Source organism: Phyllobates terribilis, unplaced genomic scaffold, assembly GCF_046119375.1.
Source record: "Phyllobates terribilis strain yellow unplaced genomic scaffold, ASM4611937v1 Scaffold_782__1_contigs__length_678473, whole genome shotgun sequence".
NCBI lineage: Eukaryota > Metazoa > Chordata > Amphibia > Anura > Dendrobatidae > Phyllobates > Phyllobates terribilis.
This window is the reverse complement of record NW_027363542.1, coordinates 74,711-97,165: the sequence shown is the minus strand read 5'-3', so window position 1 is coordinate 97,165 and position 22,455 is coordinate 74,711. Positions and strand designations below refer to the sequence as shown.

Here is a 22,455-nt window from a genome sequence, read left to right as displayed (position 1 = left end):
AGGTATGTGCGCTGGTTACTCTGCTGCGCTTAAAATTTCTTTTTTGGTTTGCTACAATGCCTTTTCTGAAACATTGTCTCCCTCTGCTGGAACACTGACTTCTTTCATTTAATGCCTGCAGACTATAAAAGAGAACCCAACCCAAAAAGTTTGGTTGATTAGTCTGTGGCATTCTGTTAAACTGTTGCTTATGGCGGTCTCTGTGAGCTTCTCAGCGACATTCAGCCAGCCAGGTATCCTGCCTGCAGTAGATGGAATGTGGCAATGGAACGCTGGCTGCGCGTGTCATAATAGGCTCTGAGCCTTTATATACCTGTGCACAGCAGCAGCCACCTTCAGTCTGCTGCTGGACAGCCAGCAGCAGCAGCAGCAGGAGAGGTATGTAATCAGGAGCCCTCCTGCTAAGGGTAGACAGCTGCTCGTTCCAACCCACCCCCCGCCTTAATTGGTTCTCCTCCCTTCCAATGGTGTTGAGGCGGGTGGGAACAGCAGGGGGTGAAGGTGCTGTGTTTAAAGAGGTGGAGTTATGCAGATCTAAAACGCGTGGATTGCAGCAGCAGCAAGCCGAAAAGTGCAGGCATGTAAGGGATCTAGAGGTTGACAACATGTCTTCTTAACGGGAGTCCAGGAGCTCATCTCCACAAATGGACTTTTCAGGATCCTTGGGTGGCTCCGTAGTTTGAAACCAATTCTGGTTATCGCTTCTCGGCCTTTTGGCTAAGATCAAGTGTAGTATCTGTTCTTATCAGTTTAATATCTGATACGTCCCCTATCTGGGGACCATATATTAAATGGATTTTTAGAACAGGGAGATGGAAAAAGAGCTTGCTCTGTCCACTCCACGCATTGACCTGGTATTGCAGTATCTCCAGGACCGGTGCACCCCTTCTTTAATGCAGTTTCTAAAATCAGAAAGAATTGAATTCAATGTTTTTTGTTCATTTTGCTTGTTTGTCGGATTTTGGGATGGACTCTTTGGCTTTGCTTTTCTTCTCCTCATTGGATTTTTCATGTTCAAAGTTGCAGAAGCCAGATTACAAGCTCATTTTGGTTCAACTTCAGCAACTGTGCATTGCATTGCCATGTAATGTGATGCAATGCTATCTTTCTAGCTCTCCCTTTTTACTTCCTTTTGGATAAACAGACATATTAGGCAAGCATTTTGGAGCTTTCACCTAAATAACTACAGGTGGTGAGATAAGCTGCACAATATAATTGACCTTTCAGTATATTGTTGCACACACACCATCTATTTAGCAAATGCCCTTGTTATCAACAGCAGCCTTTTAAACTCACCTGAGCTAACAGGTATGTGCGCTGGTTACTCTGCTGCGCTTAAAATTTCTTTTTTGGTTTGCTACAATGCCTTTTCTGAAACGTTGTCTCCCTCTGCTGGAACACTGACTTCTTTCATTTAATGCCTGCAGACTATAAAAGAGAACCCAACCCAAAAAGTTTGGTTGATTAGTCTGTGGCATTCTGTTAAACTGTTGCTTATGGCGGTCTCTGTGAGCTTCTCAGCGACATTCAGCCAGCCAGGTATACTGCCTGCAGTAGATGGAATGTGGCAATGGAATGCTGGCTGCGCGTGTCATAATAGGCTCTGAGCCTTTATATACCTGTGCACAGCAGCAGCCACCTTCAGTCTGCTGCTGGACAGCCAGCAGCAGCAGCAGCAGGAGAGGTATGTAATCAGGAGCCCTCCTGTTAAGGGTAGACACCTGCTCGTTCCACCCCACCCCCCGCCTTAATTGGTTCTCCTCCCTTCCAACGGTGTTGAGGCGGGTGGGAACAGCAGGGGGTGAAGGTGCTGTGTTTAAAGAGGTGGAGTTATGCAGATCTAAAACGCGTGGATTGCAGCAGCAGCAAGCCGAAAAGTGCAGGCATGTAAGGGATCTAGAGGTTGACAACATGTCTTCTTAACGGGAGTCCAGGAGCTCATCTCCACAAATGGACTTTTCAGGATCCTTGGGTGGCTCCGTAGTTTGAAACCAATTCTGGTTATCGCTTCTCGGCCTTTTGGCTAAGATCAAGTGTAGTATCTGTTCTTATCAGTTTAATATCTGATACGTCCCCTATCTGGGGACCATATATTAAATGGATTTTTAGAACAGGGAGATGGAAAAAGAGCTTGCTCTGTCCACTCCACGCATTGACCTGGTATTGCAGTATCTCCAGGACCGGTGCACCCCTTCTTTAATGCAGTTTCTAAAATCAGAAAGAATTGAATTCAATGTTTTTTGTTCATTTTGCTTGTTTGTCGGATTTTGGGATGGACTCTTTGGCTTTGCTTTTCTTCTCCTCATTGGATTTTTCATGTTCAAAGTTGCAGAAGCCAGATTACAAGCTCATTTTGGTTCAACTTCAGCAACTGTGCATTGCATTGCCATGTAATGTGATGCAATGCTATCTTTCTAGCTCTCCCTTTTTACTTCCTTTTGGATAAACAGACATATTAGGCAAGCATTTTGGAGCTTTCACCTAAATAACTACAGGTGGTGAGATAAGCTGCACAATATAATTGACCTTTCAGTATATTGTTGCACACACACCATCTATTTAGCAAATGCCCTTGTTATCAACAGCAGCCTTTTAAACTCACCTGAGCTAACAGGTATGTGCGCTGGTTACTCTGCTGCGCTTAAAATTTCTTTTTTGGTTTGCTACAATGCCTTTTCTGAAACGTTGTCTCCCTCTGCTGGAACACTGACTTCTTTCATTTAATGCCTGCAGACTATAAAAGAGAACCCAACCCAAAAAGTTTGGTTGATTAGTCTGTGGCATTCTGTTAAACTGTTGCTTATGGCGGTCTCTGTGAGCTTCTCAGCGACATTCAGCCAGCCAGGTATCCTGCCTGCAGTAGATGGAATGTGGCAATGGAACGCTGGCTGCGCGTGTCATAATAGGCTCTGAGCCTTTATATACCTGTGCACAGCAGCAGCCACCTTCAGTCTGCTGCTGGACAGCCAGCAGCAGCAGCAGGAGAGGTATGTAATCAGGAGCCCTCCTGCTAAGGGTAGACAGCTGCTCGTTCCACCCCACCCCCCGCCTTAATTGGTTCTCCTCCCTTCCAACGGTGTTGAGGCGGGTGGGAACAGCAGGGGGTGAAGGTGCTGTGTTTAAAGAGGTGGAGTTATGCAGATCTAAAACGCGTGGATTGCAGCAGCAGCAAGCCGAAAAGTGCAGGCATGTAAGGGATCTAGAGGTTGACAACATGTCTTCTTAACGGGAGTCCAGGAGCTCATCTCCACAAATGGACTTTTCAGGATCCTTGGGTGGCTCCGTAGTTTGAAACCAATTCTGGTTATCGCTTCTCGGCCTTTTGGCTAAGATCAAGTGTAGTATCTGTTCTTATCAGTTTAATATCTGATACGTCCCCTATCTGGGGACCATATATTAAATGGATTTTTAGAACAGGGAGATGGAAAAAGAGCTTGCTCTGTCCACTCCACGCATTGACCTGGTATTGCAGTATCTCCAGGACCGGTGCACCCCTTCTTTAATGCAGTTTCTAAAATCAGAAAGAATTGAATTCAATGTTTTTTGTTCATTTTGCTTGTTTGTCGGATTTTGGGATGGACTCTTTGGCTTTGCTTTTCTTCTCCTCATTGGATTTTTCATGTTCAAAGTTGCAGAAGCCAGATTACAAGCTCATTTTGGTTCAACTTCAGCAACTGTGCATTGCATTGCCATGTAATGTGATGCAATGCTATCTTTCTAGCTCTCCCTTTTTACTTCCTTTTGGATAAACAGACATATTAGGCAAGCATTTTGGAGCTTTCACCTAAATAACTACAGGTGGTGAGATAAGCTGCACAATATAATTGACCTTTCAGTATATTGTTGCACACACACCATCTATTTAGCAAATGCCCTTGTTATCAACAGCAGCCTTTTAAACTCACCTGAGCTAACAGGTATGTGCGCTGGTTACTCTGCTGCGCTTAAAATTTCTTTTTTGGTTTGCTACAATGCCTTTTCTGAAACGTTGTCTCCCTCTGCTGGAACACTGACTTCTTTCATTTAATGCCTGCAGACTATAAAAGAGAACCCAACCCAAAAAGTTTGGTTGATTAGTCTGTGGCATTCTGTTAAACTGTTGCTTATGGCGGTCTCTGTGAGCTTCTCAGCGACATTCAGCCAGCCAGGTATCCTGCCTGCAGTAGATGGAATGTGGCAATGGAACGCTGGCTGCGCGTGTCATAATAGGCTCTGAGCCTTTATATACCTGTGCACAGCAGCAGCCACCTTCAGTCTGCTGCTGGACAGCCAGCAGCAGCAGCAGCAGGAGAGGTATGTAATCAGGAGCCCTCCTGCTAAGGGTAGACAGCTGCTCGTTCCACCCCACCCCCCGCCTTAATTGGTTCTCCTCCCTTCCAACGGTGTTGAGGCGGGTGGGAACAGCAGGGGGTGAAGGTGCTGTGTTTAAAGAGGTGGAGTTATGCAGATCTAAAACGCGTGGATTGCAGCAGCAGCAAGCCGAAAAGTGCAGGCATGTAAGGGATCTAGAGGTTGACAACATGTCTTCTTAACGGGAGTCCAGGAGCTCATCTCCACAAATGGACTTTTCAGGATCCTTGGGTGGCTCCGTAGTTTGAAACCAATTCTGGTTATCACTTCTCGGCCTTTTGGCTAAGATCAAGTGTAGTATCTGTTCTTATCAGTTTAATATCTGATACGTCCCCTATCTGGGGACCATATATTAAATGGATTTTTAGAACAGGGAGATGGAAAAAGAGCTTGATCTGTCCACTCCACGCATTGACCTGGTATTGCAGTATCTCCAGGACCGGTGCACCCCTTCTTTAATGCAGTTTCTAAAATCAGAAAGAATTGAATTCAATGTTTTTTGTTCATTTTGCTTGTTTGTCGGATTTTGGGATGGACTCTTTGGCTTTGCTTTTCTTCTCCTCATTGGATTTTTCATGTTCAAAGTTGCAGAAGCCAGATTACAAGCTCATTTTGGTTCAACTTCAGCAACTGTGCATTGCATTGCCATGTAATGTGATGCAATGCTATCTTTCTAGCTCTCCCTTTTTACTTCCTTTTGGATAAACAGACATATTAGGCAAGCATTTTGGAGCTTTCACCTAAATAACTACAGGTGGTGAGATAAGCTGCACAATATAATTGACCTTTCAGTATATTGTTGCACACACACCATCTATTTAGCAAATGCCCTTGTTATCAACAGCAGCCTTTTAAACTCACCTGAGCTAACAGGTATGTGCGCTGGTTACTCTGCTGCGCTTAAAATTTCTTTTTTGGTTTGCTACAATGCCTTTTCTGAAACGTTGTCTCCCTCTGCTGGAACACTGACTTCTTTCATTTAATGCCTGCAGACTATAAAAGAGAACCCAACCCAAAAAGTTTGGTTGATTAGTCTGTGGCATTCTGTTAAACTGTTGCTTATGGCGGTCTCTGTGAGCTTCTCAGCGACATTCAGCCAGCCAGGTATCCTGCCTGCAGTAGATGGAATGTGGCAATGGAACGCTGGCTGCGCGTGTCATAATAGGCTCTGAGCCTTTATATACCTGTGCACAGCAGCAGCCACCTTCAGTCTGCTGCTGGACAGCCAGCAGCAGCAGCAGCAGGAGAGGTATGTAATCAGGAGCCCTCCTGCTAAGGGTAGACAGCTGCTCGTTCCACCCCACCCCCCGCCTTAATTGGTTCTCCTCCCTTCCAACGGTGTTGAGGCGGGTGGGAACAGCAGGGGGTGAAGGTGCTGTGTTTAAAGAGGTGGAGTTATGCAGATCTAAAACGCGTGGATTGCAGCAGCAGCAAGCCGAAAAGTGCAGGCATGTAAGGGATCTAGAGGTTGACAACATGTCTTCTTAACGGGAGTCCAGGAGCTCATCTCCACAAATGGACTTTTCAGGATCCTTGGGTGGCTCCGTAGTTTGAAACCAATTCTGGTTATCGCTTCTCGGCCTTTTGGCTAAGATCAAGTGTAGTATCTGTTCTTATCAGTTTAATATCTGATACGTCCCCTATCTGGGGACCATATATTAAATGGATTTTTAGAACAGGGAGATGGAAAAAGAGCTTGCTCTGTCCACTCCACGCATTGACCTGGTATTGCAGTATCTCCAGGACCGGTGCACCCCTTCTTTAATGCAGTTTCTAAAATCAGAAAGAATTGAATTCAATGTTTTTTGTTCATTTTGCTTGTTTGTCGGATTTTGGGATGGACTCTTTGGCTTTGCTTTTCTTCTCCTCATTGGATTTTTCATGTTCAAAGTTGCAGAAGCCAGATTACAAGCTCATTTTGGTTCAACTTCAGCAACTGTGCATTGCATTGCCATGTAATGTGATGCAATGCTATCTTTCTAGCTCTCCCTTTTTACTTCCTTTTGGATAAACAGACATATTAGGCAAGCATTTTGGAGCTTTCACCTAAATAACTACAGGTGGTGAGATAAGCTGCACAATATAATTGACCTTTCAGTATATTGTTGCACACACACCATCTATTTAGCAAATGCCCTTGTTATCAACAGCAGCCTTTTAAACTCACCTGAGCTAACAGGTACAGTACAGACCAAAAGTTTAGACACACCTTCTCATTTAAAGATTTTTCTGTATTTTCATGACTATGAAAATTGTACATTCACACTGAAGGCATCAAAACTATGAATTAACACATGTGGAATTATATACTTAACAAAAAGTGTGAAACAACTGAAAATATGTCTTATATTCTAGGTTCTTCAAAGTAGCCACCTTTTGCTTTGATGACTGCTTTGCACACTCTTGACATTCTCTTGATGAGCTTCAAGTGGTAGTCACCGGAAATGGTCTTCCAACAATCTTGAAGGAGTTCCCAAAGATGCTTAGCACTTGTTGACTCTTTTGCCTTCATTTTGCAGTCCAGCTCACCCCAAACCATCTCGATTGGGTTCAGGTCTCGTGACTGTGGAGGCCAGGTCATCACTCTCCGTCTTGGTCAAGCAGCCCTTACACAGCCTGGAGGTGTGTTTGGGGTCATTGTCCTGTTGAAAAATAAATGATGGTCCAACTAAACGCAAACCAGATGGAATAGCATGCTGCTGCAAGATGCTGTGGTAGCCATGCTGGTTCAGTATGCCTTCAATTTTGAATAAATCCCCAACAGTGTCACCAGCAAAGCACCCCCACACCATCACACCACCTCCTCCATGCTTCACGGTGGGAACCAGGCATGTAGAGTCGATCCGTTCACCTTTTCTGCGTCGCACAAAGACACGGTGGTTGGAACCAAAGATCTCAAATTTGGACTCATCAGACCAAAGCACAGATTTCCACTGGTCTAATGTCCATTCCTTGTGTTCTTTAGCACAAACAAGTCTCTTCTGCTTTTTGCCTGTCCTTAGCAGTGGTTTCCTAGCAGTTATTTTACCATGAAGGCCTGCTGCACAAAGTCTCCTCTTAACAGTTATTGAAGAGATGTGTCTGCTGCTAGAACTCTGTGTGGCATTGACCTGGTCTCTAATCTGAGCTGCTGTTAACCTGCGATTTCTGAGGCTGGTGACTCGGATAAACTTATCCTCAGAAGCAGAGGTGACTCTTGGTGTTCCTTTCCTGGGGCGGTCCTCATGTGAGCCAGTTTCTTTGTAGCGCTTGATGGTTTTTGCAACTGAACTTGGGGACACTTTCAAAGTTTTCCCAATTTTTCGGACTGACTGACCTTCATTTCTTAAAGTAATGATGGCCACTCGTTTTTCTTTACTTAGCTGCTTTTTTCTTGCCATAATACAAATTCTAACAGTCTATTCAGTAGGACTATCAACTGTGTATCCACATGACTTCTACACAACACAACTGGTGGTCCCAACCCCATTTATAAGGCAAAAAATCCCACTTATTAAACCTGACAGGGCACACCTGTGAAGTGAAAACCATTTCCGGTGACTACCACTTGAAGCTCATCAAGAGAATGCAAAGCAGTCATCAAAGCAAAAGGTGGCTACTTTGAAGAACCTAGAATATAAGACATATTTTCAGTTGTTTCACACTTTTTTGTTAAGTATATAATTCCACATGTGATAATTCATAGTATTGATGCCTTCAGTGTGAATGTACAATTTTCATAGTCATGAAAATACAGAAAAATGTTTAAATGAGAAGGTGTGTCCAAACTTTAGGTCTGTACTGTATGTGCGCTGGTTACTCTGCTGCGCTTAAAATTTCTTTTTTGGTTTGCTACAATGCCTTTTCTGAAACGTTGTCTCCCTCTGCTGGAACACTGACTTCTTTCATTTAATGCCTGCAGACTATAAAAGAGAACCCAACCCAAAAAGTTTGGTTGATTAGTCTGTGGCATTCTGTTAAACTGTTGCTTATGGCGGTCTCTGTGAGCTTCTCAGCGACATTCAGCCAGCCAGGTATCCTGCCTGCAGTAGATGGAATGTGGCAATGGAACGCTGGCTGCGCGTGTCATAATAGGCTCTGAGCCTTTATATACCTGTGCACAGCAGCAGCCACCTTCAGTCTGCTGCTGGACAGCCAGCAGCAGCAGCAGCAGGAGAGGTATGTAATCAGGAGCCCTCCTGCTAAGGGTAGACAGCTGCTCGTTCCACCCCACCCCCCGCCTTAATTGGTTCTCCTCCCTTCCAACGGTGTTGAGGCGGGTGGGAACAGCAGGGGGTGAAGGTGCTGTGTTTAAAGAGGTGGAGTTATGCAGATCTAAAACGCGTGGATTGCAGCAGCAGCAAGCCGAAAAGTGCAGGCATGTAAGGGATCTAGAGGTTGACAACATGTCTTCTTAACGGGAGTCCAGGAGCTCATCTCCACAAATGGACTTTTCAGGATCCTTGGGTGGCTCCGTAGTTTGAAACCAATTCTGGTTATCGCTTCTCGGCCTTTTGGCTAAGATCAAGTGTAGTATCTGTTCTTATCAGTTTAATATCTGATACGTCCCCTATCTGGGGACCATATATTAAATGGATTTTTAGAACAGGGAGATGGAAAAAGAGCTTGCTCTGTCCACTCCACGCATTGACCTGGTATTGCAGTATCACCAGGACCGGTGCACCCCTTCTTTAATGCAGTTTCTAAAATCAGAAAGAATTGAATTCAATGTTTTTTGTTCATTTTGCTTGTTTGTCGGATTTTGGGATGGACTCTTTGGCTTTGCTTTTCTTCTCCTCATTGGATTTTTCATGTTCAAAGTTGCAGAAGCCAGATTACAAGCTCATTTTGGTTCAACTTCAGCAACTGTGCATTGCATTGCCATGTAATGTGATGCAATGCTATCTTTCTAGCTCTCCCTTTTACTTCCTTTTGGATAAACAGACATATTAGGCAAGCATTTTGGAGCTTTCACCTAAATAACTACAGGTGGTGAGATAAGCTGCACAATATAATTGACCTTTCAGTATATTGTTGCACACACACCATCTATTTAGCAAATGCCCTTGTTATCAACAGCAGCCTTTTAAACTCACCTGAGCTAACAGGTATGTGCGCTGGTTACTCTGCTGCGCTTAAAATTTCTTTTTTGGTTTGCTACAGTGCCTTTTCTGAAACGTTGTCTCCCTCTGCTGGAACACTGACTTCTTTCATTTAATGCCTGCAGACTATAAAAGAGAACCCAACCCAAAAAGTTTGGTTGATTAGTCTGTGGCATTCTGTTAAACTGTTGCTTATGGCGGTCTCTGTGAGCTTCTCAGCGACATTCAGCCAGCCAGGTATCCTGCCTGTAGTAGATGGAATGTGGCAATGGAACGCTGGCTGCGCGTGTCATAATAGGCTCTGAGCCTTTATATACCTGTGCACAGCAGCAGCCACCTTCAGTCTGCTGCTGGACAGCCAGCAGCAGCAGCAGCAGGAGAGGTATGTAATCAGGAGCCCTCCTGCTAAGGGTAGACAGCTGCTCGTTCCACCCCACCCCCCGCCTTAATTGGTTCTCCTCCCTTCCAACGGTGTTGAGGCGGGTGGGAACAGCAGGGGGTGAAGGTGCTGTGTTTAAAGAGGTGGAGTTATGCAGATCTAAAACGCGTGGATTGCAGCAGCAGCAAGCCGAAAAGTGCAGGCATGTAAGGGATCTAGAGGTTGACAACATGTCTTCTTAACGGGAGTCCAGGAGCTCATCTCCACAAATGGACTTTTCAGGATCCTTGGGTGGCTCCGTAGTTTGAAACCAATTCTGGTTATCGCTTCTCGGCCTTTTGGCTAAGATCAAGTGTAGTATCTGTTCTTATCAGTTTAATATCTGATACGTCCCCTATCTGGGGACCATATATTAAATGGATTTTTAGAACAGGGAGATGGAAAAAGAGCTTGCTCTGTCCACTCCACGCATTGACCTGGTATTGCAGTATCTCCAGGACCGGTGCACCCCTTCTTTAATGCAGTTTCTAAAATCAGAAAGAATTGAATTCAATGTTTTTTGTTCATTTTGCTTGTTTGTCGGATTTTGGGATGGACTCTTTGGCTTTGCTTTTCTTCTCCTCATTGGATTTTTCATGTTCAAAGTTGCAGAAGCCAGATTACAAGCTCATTTTGGTTCAACTTCAGCAACTGTGCATTGCATTGCCATGTAATGTGATGCAATGCTATCTTTCTAGCTCTCCCTTTTACTTCCTTTTGGATAAACAGACATATTAGGCAAGCATTTTGGAGCTTTCACCTAAATAACTACAGGTGGTGAGATAAGCTGCACAATATAATTGACCTTTCAGTATATTGTTGCACACACACCATCTATTTAGCAAATGCCCTTGTTATCAACAGCAGCCTTTTAAACTCACCTGAGCTAACAGGTATGTGCGCTGGTTACTCTGCTGCGCTTAAAATTTCTTTTTTGGTTTGCTACAATGCCTTTTCTGAAACGTTGTCTCCCTCTGCTGGAACACTGACTTCTTTCATTTAATGCCTGCAGACTATAAAAGAGAACCCAACCCAAAAAGTTTGGTTGATTAGTCTGTGGCATTCTGTTAAACTGTTGCTTATGGCGGTCTCTGTGAGCTTCTCAGCGACATTCAGCCAGCCAGGTATCCTGCCTGCAGTAGATGGAATGTGGCAATGGAACGCTGGCTGCGCGTGTCATAATAGGCTCTGAGCCTTTATATACCTGTGCACAGCAGCAGCCACCTTCAGTCTGCTGCTGGACAGCCAGCAGCAGCAGCAGCAGGAGAGGTATGTAATCAGGAGCCCTCCTGCTAAGGGTAGACAGCTGCTCGTTCCACCCCACCCCCCGCCTTAATTGGTTCTCCTCCCTTCCAACGGTGTTGAGGCGGGTGGGAACAGCAGGGGGTGAAGGTGCTGTGTTTAAAGAGGTGGAGTTATGCAGATCTAAAACGCGTGGATTGCAGCAGCAGCAAGCCGAAAAGTGCAGGCATGTAAGGGATCTAGAGGTTGACAACATGTCTTCTTAACGGGAGTCCAGGAGCTCATCTCCACAAATGGACTTTTCAGGATCCTTGGGTGGCTCCGTAGTTTGAAACCAATTCTGGTTATCGCTTCTCGGCCTTTTGGCTAACATCAAGTGTAGTATCTGTTCTTATCAGTTTAATATCTGATACGTCCCCTATCTGGGGACCATATATTAAATGGATTTTTAGAACAGGGAGATGGAAAAAGAGCTTGCTCTGTCCACTCCACGCATTGACCTGGTATTGCAGTATCTCCAGGACCGGTGCACCCCTTCTTTAATGCAATTTCTAAAATCAGAAAGAATTGAATTCAATGTTTTTTGTTCATTTTGCTTGTTTGTCAGATTTTGGGATGGACTCTTTGGCTTTGCTTTTCTTCTCCTCATTGGATTTTTCATGTTCAAAGTTGCAGAAGCCAGATTACAAGCTCATTTTGGTTCAACTTCAGCAACTGTGCATTGCATTGCCATGTAATGTGATGCAATGCTATCTTTCTAGCTCTCCCTTTTTACTTCCTTTTGGATAAACAGACATATTAGGCAAGCATTTTGGAGCTTTCACCTAAATAACTACAGGTGGTGAGATAAGCTGCACAATATAATTGACCTTTCAGTATATTGTTGCACACACACCATCTATTTAGCAAATGCCCTTGTTATCAACAGCAGCCTTTTAAACTCACCTGAGCTAACAGGTATGTGCGCTGGTTACTCTGCTGCGCTTAAAATTTCTTTTTTGGTTTGCTACAATGCCTTTTCTGAAACGTTGTCTCCCTCTGCTGGAACACTGACTTCTTTCATTTAATGCCTGCAGACTATAAAAGAGAACCCAACCCAAAAAGTTTGGTTGATTAGTCTGTGGCATTCTGTTAAACTGTTGCTTATGGCGGTCTCTGTGAGCTTCTCAGCGACATTCAGCCAGCCAGGTATCCTGCCTGCAGTAGATGGAATGTGGCAATGGAACGCTGGCTGCGCGTGTCATAATAGGCTCTGAGCCTTTATATACCTGTGCACAGCAGCAGCCACCTTCAGTCTGCTGCTGGACAGCCAGCAGCAGCAGCAGCAGGAGAGGTATGTAATCAGGAGCCCTCCTGCTAAGGGTAGACAGCTGCTCGTCCACCCCACCCCCCGCCTTAATTGGTTCTCCTCCCTTCCAACGGTGTTGAGGCGGGTGGGAACAGCAGGGGGTGAAGGTGCTGTGTTTAAAGAGATGGAGTCATGCAGATCTAAAACGCGTGGATTGCAGCAGCAGCAAGCCGAAAAGTGCAGGCATGTAAGGGATCTAGAGGTTGACAACATGTCTTCTTAACGGGAGTCCAGGAGCTCATCTCCACAAATGGACTTTTCAGGATCCTTGGGTGGCTCCGTAGTTTGAAACCAATTCTGGTTATCGCTTCTCGGCCTTTTGGCTAAGATCAAGTGTAGTATCTGTTCTTATCAGTTTAATATCTGATACGTCCCCTATCTGGGGACCATATATTAAATGGATTTTTAGAACAGGGAGATGGAAAAAGAGCTTGCTCTGTCCACTCCACGCATTGACCTGGTATTGCAGTATCTCCAGGACCGGTGCACCCCTTCTTTAATGCAGTTTCTAAAATCAGAAAGAATTGAATTCAATGTTTTTTGTTCATTTTGCTTGTTTGTCGGATTTTGGGATGGACTCTTTGGCTTTGCTTTTCTTCTCCTCATTGGATTTTTCATGTTCAAAGTTGCAGAAGCCAGATTACAAGCTCATTTTGGTTCAACTTCAGCAACTGTGCATTGCATTGCCATGTAATGTGATGCAATGCTATCTTTCTAGCTCTCCCTTTTTACTTCCTTTTGGATAAACAGACATATTAGGCAAGCATTTTGGAGCTTTCACCTAAATAACTACAGGTGGTGAGATAAGCTGCACAATATAATTGACCTTTCAGTATATTGTTGCACACACACCATCTATTTAGCAAATGCCCTTGTTATCAACAGCAGCCTTTTAAACTCACCTGAGCTAACAGGTATGTGCGCTGGTTACTCTGCTGCGCTTAAAATTTCTTTTTTGGTTTGCTACAATGCCTTTTCTGAAACGTTGTCTCCCTCTGCTGGAACACTGACTTCTTTCATTTAATGCCTGCAGACTATAAAAGAGAACCCAACCCAAAAAGTTTGGTTGATTAGTCTGTGGCATTCTGTTAAACTGTTGCTTATGGCGGTCTCTGTGAGCTTCTCAGCGACATTCAGCCAGCCAGGTATCCTGCCTGCAGTAGATGGAATGTGGCAATGGAACGCTGGCTGCGCGTGTCATAATAGGCTCTGAGCCTTTATATACCTGTGCACAGCAGCAGCCACCTTCAGTCTGCTGCTGGACAGCCAGCAGCAGCAGCAGCAGGAGAGGTATGTAATCAGGAGCCCTCCTGCTAAGGGTAGACAGCTGCTCGTTCCACCCCACCCCCCGCCTTAATTGGTTCTCCTCCCTTCCAACGGTGTTGAGGCGGGTGGGAACAGCAGGGGGTGAAGGTGCTGTGTTTAAAGAGGTGGAGTTATGCAGATCTAAAACGCGTGGATTGCAGCAGCAGCAAGCCGAAATGTGCAGGCATGTAAGGGATCTAGAGGTTGACAACATGTCTTCTTAACGGGAGTCCAGGAGCTCATCTCCACAAATGGACTTTTCAGGATCCTTGGGTGGCTCCGTAGTTTGAAACCAATTCTGGTTATCGCTTCTCGGCCTTTTGGCTAAGATCAAGTGTAGTATCTGTTCTTATCAGTTTAATATCTGATACGTCCCCTATCTGGGGACCATATATTAAATGGATTTTTAGAACAGGGAGATGGAAAAAGAGCTTGCTCTGTCCACTCCACGCATTGACCTGGTATTGCAGTATCTCCAGGACCGGTGCACCCCTTCTTTAATGCAGTTTCTAAAATCAGAAAGAATTGAATTCAATGTTTTTTGTTCATTTTGCTTGTTTGTCGGATTTTGGGATGGACTCTTTGGCTTTGCTTTTCTTCTCCTCATTGGATTTTTCATGTTCAAAGTTGCAGAAGCCAGATTACAAGCTCATTTTGGTTCAACTTCAGCAACTGTGCATTGCATTGCCATGTAATGTGATGCAATGCTATCTTTCTAGCTCTCCCTTTTTACTTCCTTTTGGATAAACAGACATATTAGGCAAGCATTTTGGAGCTTTCACCTAAATAACTACAGGTGGTGAGATAAGCTGCACAATATAATTGACCTTTCAGTGTAGCGCTGGCGTCCCTGCCCTCTGCTAGGCTGGGACGCTGCTCCCCTCACCGCTCTGCTCCGTGCCCGGCGTCCTCTCCCCGCTCTGCTGTCAGCGCGCGCTCCTTCCCGGCGTCCTCCTCCCGCTCTGCTCTCAGCGCGCGCTCCTTCCCGGCCCCTGTGCTTAGGGCGCGCGCTCCCCTCCTCTTAAAGGGACCGCGCGCGCCGTCCTAAGGAGTCCCCGGCCAATGGCCGGAGGACTTCATCATATATAAGGCACCTCCTCCAAAATGGAGGTGCCCGAGCAATGTTGTTTGCACCTGTGTCTCACCTGTGCTTCAGCCCTCAGGTCCCGTTGCCAGTTACCTGCCAGTTACCTGCCAGTTACCTGCCAGTTTCCTGCCGGTTTCCTGCTAGTTACCTGCCTGATTCCTGCCTGAATACTTGTTACCTGCCTGCCTGCCTGAGGTCCGACGGTCTGCCTTACAACTCCGGTCAGTCTGTCTATGGACCAACTTGTCCGCTCACCTGGGAGCGCTTCTCCGCTACCTGCCTGCTTGCCAGCCCGGAGGCTCCGTTGTCACGTGCTGTGACCACCAGCTATCTCAGAGACTCTTGCCCGCTCACCTGGGAGCGCATCTCCATTACCTGCCTGCTTGCCAGCCCGGAGGTCCCGTTGTCACGTGCCGTGACCACCTGCTATTCCAGAGACTCTCGCTTGCTCACCTGGGAGCACACGTCTACCATCTGCCTGCTAGCCTACCCGGAGGTTCCGCCGTCACGTGCCGTGACCACCTGCTATTCCAGAGACTCTCGCTTGCTCACCTGGGAGCACACGTCTACCATCTGCCTGCTAGCCTACCCGGAGGTTCTGCCATCACAGGTCGTACCTACCCCTTACCCAGAGACTGCCACCCGCTCCCTTACAAGGGCCGCCCCCTTGTATAGTAGCTCAGAGGTTCCGCCTCCCGGACCCGTTACAGTTTGCTCGGGCCATGGAACCCGGTGGCACCCAAGCTCCCTCGCTCTCGGACCTCTGTCTGGAACTGTCCCGTCAGAAGTCCCAACAGGAGGCCATCCTGGGTCATCTGCGGAATGTTAATACTCGCCTGAACACCCTGTCTGATCCACCAACAACCTCCGCCAGTGCCATATCTTGCAATCTGGCAACTCCGCTGCCCACTAATACTATGGTATCCTACCCCGGACCCCGGCTTTCTGCACCTCCTCGCTTCGGAGGCGACCCCGTCCAGGCTCGGGGCTTCATAAATCAGTGCACCCTGCACTTTGAACTTTTGTCCCATCAGTTTAATTCCGACCGGGCCAAAATTGCCTTTATCATGTCCCATCTCACCGGGGAGGCCCTGGCCTGGCTTAATCCTCTATGGGAGAGAGGAGACCCCCTGGTGTCCAACTTGCCTGCTTTTCTCTCGGCTTTCCGGAAAGTCTTCGACGAACCCGGACGGAAGACCTCATCCGCATCCTCTCTGCTACGCCTCCGTCAGGAGGGTCTCACCGTGGGCCAATATGCCATACGGTTCCGCACCCTTGCCTCGGAGCTGGCCTGGGATAACGACGCTCTGGTATCCGTCTTCTGGGAGGGTCTGTCCGGTCGTATTAAAGATGAACTTGCTGGTCGGGACATTCCTATCTCTCTCGATGATCTAATAACCCTTGCCACCCGGATTGACCTACGGTTCCAGGAGCGTGCCAAGGAGGTCACCCGTGAGAGAAGGATTCCACGTTTAGCTCCTACTTCCCAGAAACCCGTCATTCCCTCCATCTCTCCCCAGGTACACTCTCCTGAGCCTATGCAGGTCGACCAGACCAAGATGGTCAAAACCCGTCAGGACTCACGCCGTGCCGAGGGGAGCTGCTTCTACTGTGGCAGTAAGGAGCACCGGATCCGTGCCTGCCCGGAGAGGTCGGGAAACGCCTGTGTCTAGGTTCGCTCAGAGAGGTCCACCTAGACAAGAATAAATCCTCTCCATCCCTGCTGTTGTCAGTTTCGATCATCTACGGGGAGAACCGTTATTTCGAACTAGCCCAACTTGACTCTGGAGCAGCCGGGAACTTTATTTCACAGTCCCTGGTTGAGAAATACCGCATCCCTACCAAACCTCTGGCTGTACCCTTGTCTGTCGCTGCCGTGGATGGGGGCCTCTTACCTCGCCCCATTCAACTCATCACCGAATCCATTACCCTGCAGGTGGGAATGCTGCATTCTGAAAGTATCTCCTTTCATGTTCTGCCTGGACTCTCTCACGCCCTCTTGCTAGGTCTGCCCTGGCTCCAGAGACATGCACCCGTGCTAGACTGGCAAACCGGAGAGGTCCTTCGCTGGGGACAAGACTGTCATAAAACCTGCCTGGTTCCCGTCCATCCCGTCCGTCCCTCTCCTACCCCAGCTAATCTACCTGGACTTCCGATTCCTTATTGGTCTTATGCAGATGTCTTTAATAAAAAGGAGGCAGAGACATTACCACCACATAGACCATACGACTGTCCCATCGATCTGCTACCCGGTACTACTCCTCCCCGTGGGCGTATCTATCCTTTATCCGCTGCTGAGACCCGGTCAATGTCCGAATATATTGAGGAGAATCTGGCCAGAGGATTCATCCGGAAATCTACCTCCCCGGCGGGAGCAGGCTTCTTTTTCGTCAAAAAGAAGGACGGCTCTCTCCGTCCCTGTATAGACTATAGAGGCCTAAACCTGATCACGGTGAAGAATAAGTACCCCCTTCCGCTCATTCCAGAATTATTTGATCGCCTGAGGGGGGCTAGGATCTTCACCAAACTGGATCTTCGTGGGGCGTACAACCTGGTTCGTATTCGTCAGGGGGATGAATGGAAGACGGCATTCAACACCCGGGACGGCCACTATGAATACCTGGTAATGCCCTTTGGTCTCTGTAACGCTCCTGCCGTCTTTCAAGAGTTGGTCAATGACATCTTCCGGGACCTTCTCTACTCCTGCGTAGTGGTGTACCTGGACGACATCTTGGTCTTCTCTCCGGATCTCCAGACTCACCGGAGGGACGTTCGTCAGGTCCTGCTCAGGCTAAGGCAGAACCATCTCTACGCTAAATTTGAGAAGTGCCTCTTTGAGCAGACCTCGCTTCCGTTTCTGGGCTACATTATCTCTCAGACCGGCCTACAAATGGATCCTGAGAAACTGTCTGCCATCGAGAAATGGCCCCGACCGGAGGGGTTGAAGGCCATTCAGCGATTCCTGGGCTTCGCCAACTACTACCGCCTCTTCATACCACACTTCTCTTCCCGGACGGCCCCAATTTCTGCGCTCACCCGTAAAGGTACTAATCCCAAAGAGTGGCCACCCGAAGCAGAGGAGGCCTTTCTTTCCCTTAAACAGGCCTTCTCTTCCGCCTCGGTGCTGCATCGCCCAGATGGCAACAAACAGTTCTTCCTGGAAGTTGACGCCTCCTCCTCTGGAGCCGGAGCGGTACTTACTCAAAATCATCTTCCGGGAGGATGGTAACTTGTGGCTTCTTCTCTAAACTCTTCTCCTCCTCTGAGCGCAACTATTCCATAGGAGACCGAGAGTTATTGGCCATCAAACTGGCATTGGAGGAGTGGCGTTACCTGCTCGAGGGGGCTCTTCACCCGGTAATAATTTACACTGACCACAAGAACTTGGCTTACCTCCAGCATGCCCAGAGACTTAACCCGCGCCAAGCCCGGTGGTCCTTGTTTTTTGCTCGTTTTGATTTTGTCCTTCATTTTCGTCCGGCTGACAAAAACGTCAAGGCGGACGCCTTGTCTCGGTCCTTTCAGGTGTCTGATCTCGAGGAGGATCCGAAACATATCATCGATCCCGCCAGAGTAATGCAGGTGGCTCCCGTAAGTCTAAATCGTCTTCCTCCTGGTAAGACGTTCGTACCAGTACCTGATCGGGAGAAGATCCTACACTGGGGTCATTCGTCTAAACTAGCTGGCCCCGCCGGTCAGAAAAAGACCCTCCAGCTTATTACCCGGCACTACTGGTGGCCTAACCTGCACAAGGATGTAATAGACTTTGTTTCTGCCTGTGTGTCCTGCGCCCGCAACAAAGTTCCGAGACACCTGCCGGCCGGCCGCCTCCTACCTCTGCCAGTACCTGCTGCCCCCTGGCAGCATATAGCGATGGACTTCATTACTGATCTACCCGTCTCTGCCGGTTGTACGGTCATTTGGGTGGTCGCTGACCGCTTCTCCAAGATGGCTCACTTCATTCCACTGCCAGGTCTTCCGTCTGCACCTGAGCTGGCTAAAGACTTTATCCACCACATCTTCCGTCTTCATGGCCTGCCCCGTCACATCGTGTCGGATCGTGGGGTACAGTTCACTTCTCGTTTCTGGAGAGCCACTTGTAAATTGCTAGACGTCACCCTGGACTTCTCCTCCGCTTACCACCCACAGTCTAATGGTCAAGTGGAGCGGATCAATCAGAACCTGACCAGTTACCTTCGGCACTTCGTTAATGCCCACCATTCTGACTGGGTGGATCTCCTGCCATGGGCCGAATTCTCGTACAACAATCACGAGAGCGAGTCTTCCTCCAAATCCCCGTTTTTTGTAGTCTACGGTCAGCATCCTCGGATCCCGTTTCCCGTCTCCACCTCGGCGGACAATCCGGCTGCGGAATCTCTTGTTAACAAATTTTCCTCCATATGGGAGAGTACCCGGTCCGCACTCCTTCTGTCATCCGAGCGTATGAAAAGACACGCTGACAAAAAACGTCTGGACCCTCCTCAATTCCGCCCTGGGGATAAAGTCTGGCTCTCGTCCAAATATGTCCGGCTCAAGATCCCTTCCTATAAGTTAGGGCCTCGGTTCATCGGCCCACTGGAGGTCATCAGTCAGATCAACCCGGTGGCCTATAAATTGAAACTCCCGGCCAACTTACGGATCCCTAACTCCTTCCATGTGTCTCTCCTCAAACCTGTAGTGCTTAACTCTTTTTCCAAGTCTACAGGTACGCCTCCTGCTCCGGTTTCTGCTGAGGACGAGTTTGAGGTAGAGAACATTCTTGCCACCAAAAGGGTAAGAGGAAAGACCTTTTTTCTGGTAGATTGGAAGGGGTTTGGTCCTGAGGAGAGAACGTGGGAGCCCCGGGAGAACATCCATGCACCTCTTATCCTAGCTAAATTTCTGTCTGGCCTAAAAAAGGGGGGGCCTAAAGGGGGGGGTACTGTAGCGCTGGCGTCCCTGCCCTCTGCTAGGCTGGGACGCTGCTCCCCTCACCGCTCTGCTCCGTGCCCGGCGTCCTCTCCCCGCTCTGCTGTCAGCGCGCGCTCCTTCCCGGCGTCCTCCTCCCGCTCTGCTCTCAGCGCGCGCTCCTTCCCGGCCCCTGTGCTTAGGGCGCGCGCGCGCGCGCTCCCCTCCTCTTAAAGGGACCGCGCGCGCCGTCCTAAGGAGTCCCCGGCCAATGGCCGGAGGACTTCATCATATATAAGGCACCTCCTCCAAAATGGAGGTGCCCGAGCAATGTTGTTTGCACCTGTGTCTCACCTGTGCTTCAGCCCTCAGGTCCCGTTGCCAGTTACCTGCCAGTTACCTGCCAGTTACCTGCCAGTTTCCTGCCGGTTTCCTGCTAGTTACCTGCCTGATTCCTGCCTGAATACTTGTTACCTGCCTGCCTGCCTGAGGTCCGACGGTCTGCCTTACAACTCCGGTCAGTCTGTCTAAGGACCAACTTGTCCGCTCACCTGGGAGCGCTTCTCCGCTACCTGCCTGCTTGCCAGCCCGGAGGCTCCGTTGTCACGTGCTGTGACCACCAGCTATCTCAGAGACTCTTGCCCGCTCACCTGGGAGCGCATCTCCGTTACCTGCCTGCTTGCCAGCCCGGAGGTCCCGTTGTCACGTGCCGTGACCACCTGCTATTCCAGAGACTCTCGCTTGCTCACCTGGGAGCACACGTCTACCATCTGCCTGCTAGCCTACCCGGAGGTTCCGCCGTCACGTGCCGTGACCACCTGCTATTCCAGAGACTCTCGCTTGCTCACCTGGGAGCACACGTCTACCATCTGCCTGCTAGCCTACCCGGAGGTTCTGCCATCACAGGTCGTACCTACCCCTTACCCAGAGACTGCCACCCGCTCCCTTACAAGGGCCGCCCCCTTGTATAGTAGCTCAGAGGTTCCGCCTCCCGGACCCGTTACATTCAGTATATTGTTGCACACACACCATCTATTTAGCAAATGCCCTTGTTATCAACAGCAGCCTTTTAAACTCACCTGAGCTAACAGGTATGTGCGCTGGTTACTCTGCTGCGCTTAAAATTTCTTTTTTGGTTTGCTACAATGCCTTTTCTGAAACGTTGTCTCCCTCTGCTGGAACACTGACTTCTTTCATTTAATGCCTGCAGACTATAAAAGAGAACCCAACCCAAAAAGTTTGGTTGATTAGTCTGTGGCATTCTGTTAAACTGTTGCTTATGGCGGTCTCTGTGAGCTTCTCAGCGACATTCAGCCAGCCAGGTATCCTGCCTGCAGTAGATGGAATGTGGCAATGGAACGCTGGCTGCGCGTGTCATAATAGGCTCTGAGCCTTTATATACCTGTGCACAGCAGCAGCCACCTTCAGTCTGCTGCTGGACAGCCAGCAGCAGCAGCAGCAGGAGAGGTATGTAATCAGGAGCCCTCCTGCTAAGGGTAGACAGCTGCTCGTTCCACCCCACCCCCCGCCTTAATTGGTTCTCCTCCCTTCCAACGGTGTTGAGGCGGGTGGGAACAGCAGGGGGTGAAGGTGCTGTGTTTAAAGAGGTGGAGTTATGCAGATCTAAAACGCGTGGATTGCAGCAGCAGCAAGCCGAAAAGTGCAGGCATGTAAGGGATCTAGAGGTTGACAACATGTCTTCTTAACGGGAGTCCAGGAGCTCATCTCCACAAATGGACTTTTCAGGATCCTTGGGTGGCTCCGTAGTTTGAAACCAATTCTGGTTATCGCTTCTCTGCCTTTTGGCACGATCTATCAGGTTTACCTGTGTGGTCTTGCCTGTGAGGTGCTCTTGGTACCCTTTCTCTCGGCCTGGGGGGATCGTTCCTCTTCGGAGGGACTTAACCCCCCTGCTGCTATTGGGAGGAAGGATTAGTCCGGGAGCAACGGGAAGGGATCCCATGAAGGCTTGCGCCTTTCAGAGAGAAGAGTCGGTACGTTCCTGAGTGAAGGATGCCGGCAACGCTCACATATTCATCGGGTGATGCCCGGATGCGGAACACCGTGAGGATTGAAGTTGGAGCAGCATCGAGGATGGAGAAGAATTTGGACTACATCTGCCATAGGATTCTTCTTGGAGTTCTGGAGTTTCGGCGGGAAGACATATTCTGCTTCCAGGACAACGAGTACAAGGGGACATACACCATCACCTTCAAGAGCCAGGGATGCTGTCAGCAACTCGTACAAAAGGTAAACGAGAAAAACTACTTAGATGAGTTGGATGGACTAACCTTTTGTCTCTTGTATGCTTATGACGAGATCCCCATCGTGGTGCATTTCCCGAACCCCTTTGTGGAAGCTGCAGACATCTCGACCTACCTTACCCGCTATTGTGATGATCTGAGATACCTGGGTACTGTGAAGAACGCGGTAGGCTTCTGGTGCGGCAAGAGAAGGTATATGGCCCGTCTAAAGAGGGACCTTAGTGGAGTGGGAGGAATGCTACACCCTCCCTCAACCTTCGTAATCGGTAAGAGCAGAGGCTACTTATTTTATCCTGGAATGCCAGTATGTTGCAGGAACTGTGGACAAATGGGTCATACCCAAACGTCCTGCACGGGCAGGAAAGTAGACCGCTGCAATAATTGCAGCTGTTACGGACATTTAATGAAGGACTGTCCCGCTGGGAGGAAATGTAATCTCTGCGGTGAGGCGGGGCACATGTTCCGAGGATGCC

General features: G+C 48.3%; 10 non-coding genes across 10 annotated transcripts; all 10 read left to right on the top strand.

Moving 5' to 3' along the window:
* The first annotated feature begins 697 nt into the window (after positions 1-697).
* LOC141240091 (U2 spliceosomal RNA) lies at positions 698-888 on the top strand. Its single transcript, XR_012305394.1, has one exon. It is a non-coding gene; the product is annotated as a U2 spliceosomal RNA (small nuclear RNA).
* A 1,115-nt stretch (positions 889-2,003) lies between these two features.
* On the top strand, positions 2,004-2,194 carry LOC141240090 (U2 spliceosomal RNA). Its single transcript, XR_012305393.1, has one exon. It is a non-coding gene; the product is annotated as a U2 spliceosomal RNA (small nuclear RNA).
* Positions 2,195-3,306: 1,112 nt separating this feature from the next.
* LOC141240088 (U2 spliceosomal RNA) lies at positions 3,307-3,497 on the top strand. The gene has a single exon (XR_012305391.1). It is a non-coding gene; the product is annotated as a U2 spliceosomal RNA (small nuclear RNA).
* Positions 3,498-4,612: 1,115 nt separating this feature from the next.
* On the top strand, positions 4,613-4,803 carry LOC141240042 (U2 spliceosomal RNA). The gene has a single exon (XR_012305361.1). It is a non-coding gene; the product is annotated as a U2 spliceosomal RNA (small nuclear RNA).
* A 1,115-nt stretch (positions 4,804-5,918) lies between these two features.
* Positions 5,919-6,109, top strand: LOC141240087 (U2 spliceosomal RNA). Its single transcript, XR_012305390.1, has one exon. It is a non-coding gene; the product is annotated as a U2 spliceosomal RNA (small nuclear RNA).
* Positions 6,110-8,827: 2,718 nt separating this feature from the next.
* Positions 8,828-9,018, top strand: LOC141240077 (U2 spliceosomal RNA). The gene has a single exon (XR_012305381.1). It is a non-coding gene; the product is annotated as a U2 spliceosomal RNA (small nuclear RNA).
* A 1,114-nt stretch (positions 9,019-10,132) lies between these two features.
* On the top strand, positions 10,133-10,323 carry LOC141240086 (U2 spliceosomal RNA). Its single transcript, XR_012305389.1, has one exon. It is a non-coding gene; the product is annotated as a U2 spliceosomal RNA (small nuclear RNA).
* A 1,114-nt stretch (positions 10,324-11,437) lies between these two features.
* LOC141240041 (U2 spliceosomal RNA) lies at positions 11,438-11,628 on the top strand. The gene has a single exon (XR_012305360.1). It is a non-coding gene; the product is annotated as a U2 spliceosomal RNA (small nuclear RNA).
* Positions 11,629-12,742: 1,114 nt separating this feature from the next.
* Positions 12,743-12,933, top strand: LOC141240085 (U2 spliceosomal RNA). Its single transcript, XR_012305388.1, has one exon. It is a non-coding gene; the product is annotated as a U2 spliceosomal RNA (small nuclear RNA).
* Positions 12,934-14,048: 1,115 nt separating this feature from the next.
* Positions 14,049-14,239, top strand: LOC141240084 (U2 spliceosomal RNA). The gene has a single exon (XR_012305387.1). It is a non-coding gene; the product is annotated as a U2 spliceosomal RNA (small nuclear RNA).
* The last annotated feature ends 8,216 nt before the right edge of the window (positions 14,240-22,455 follow it).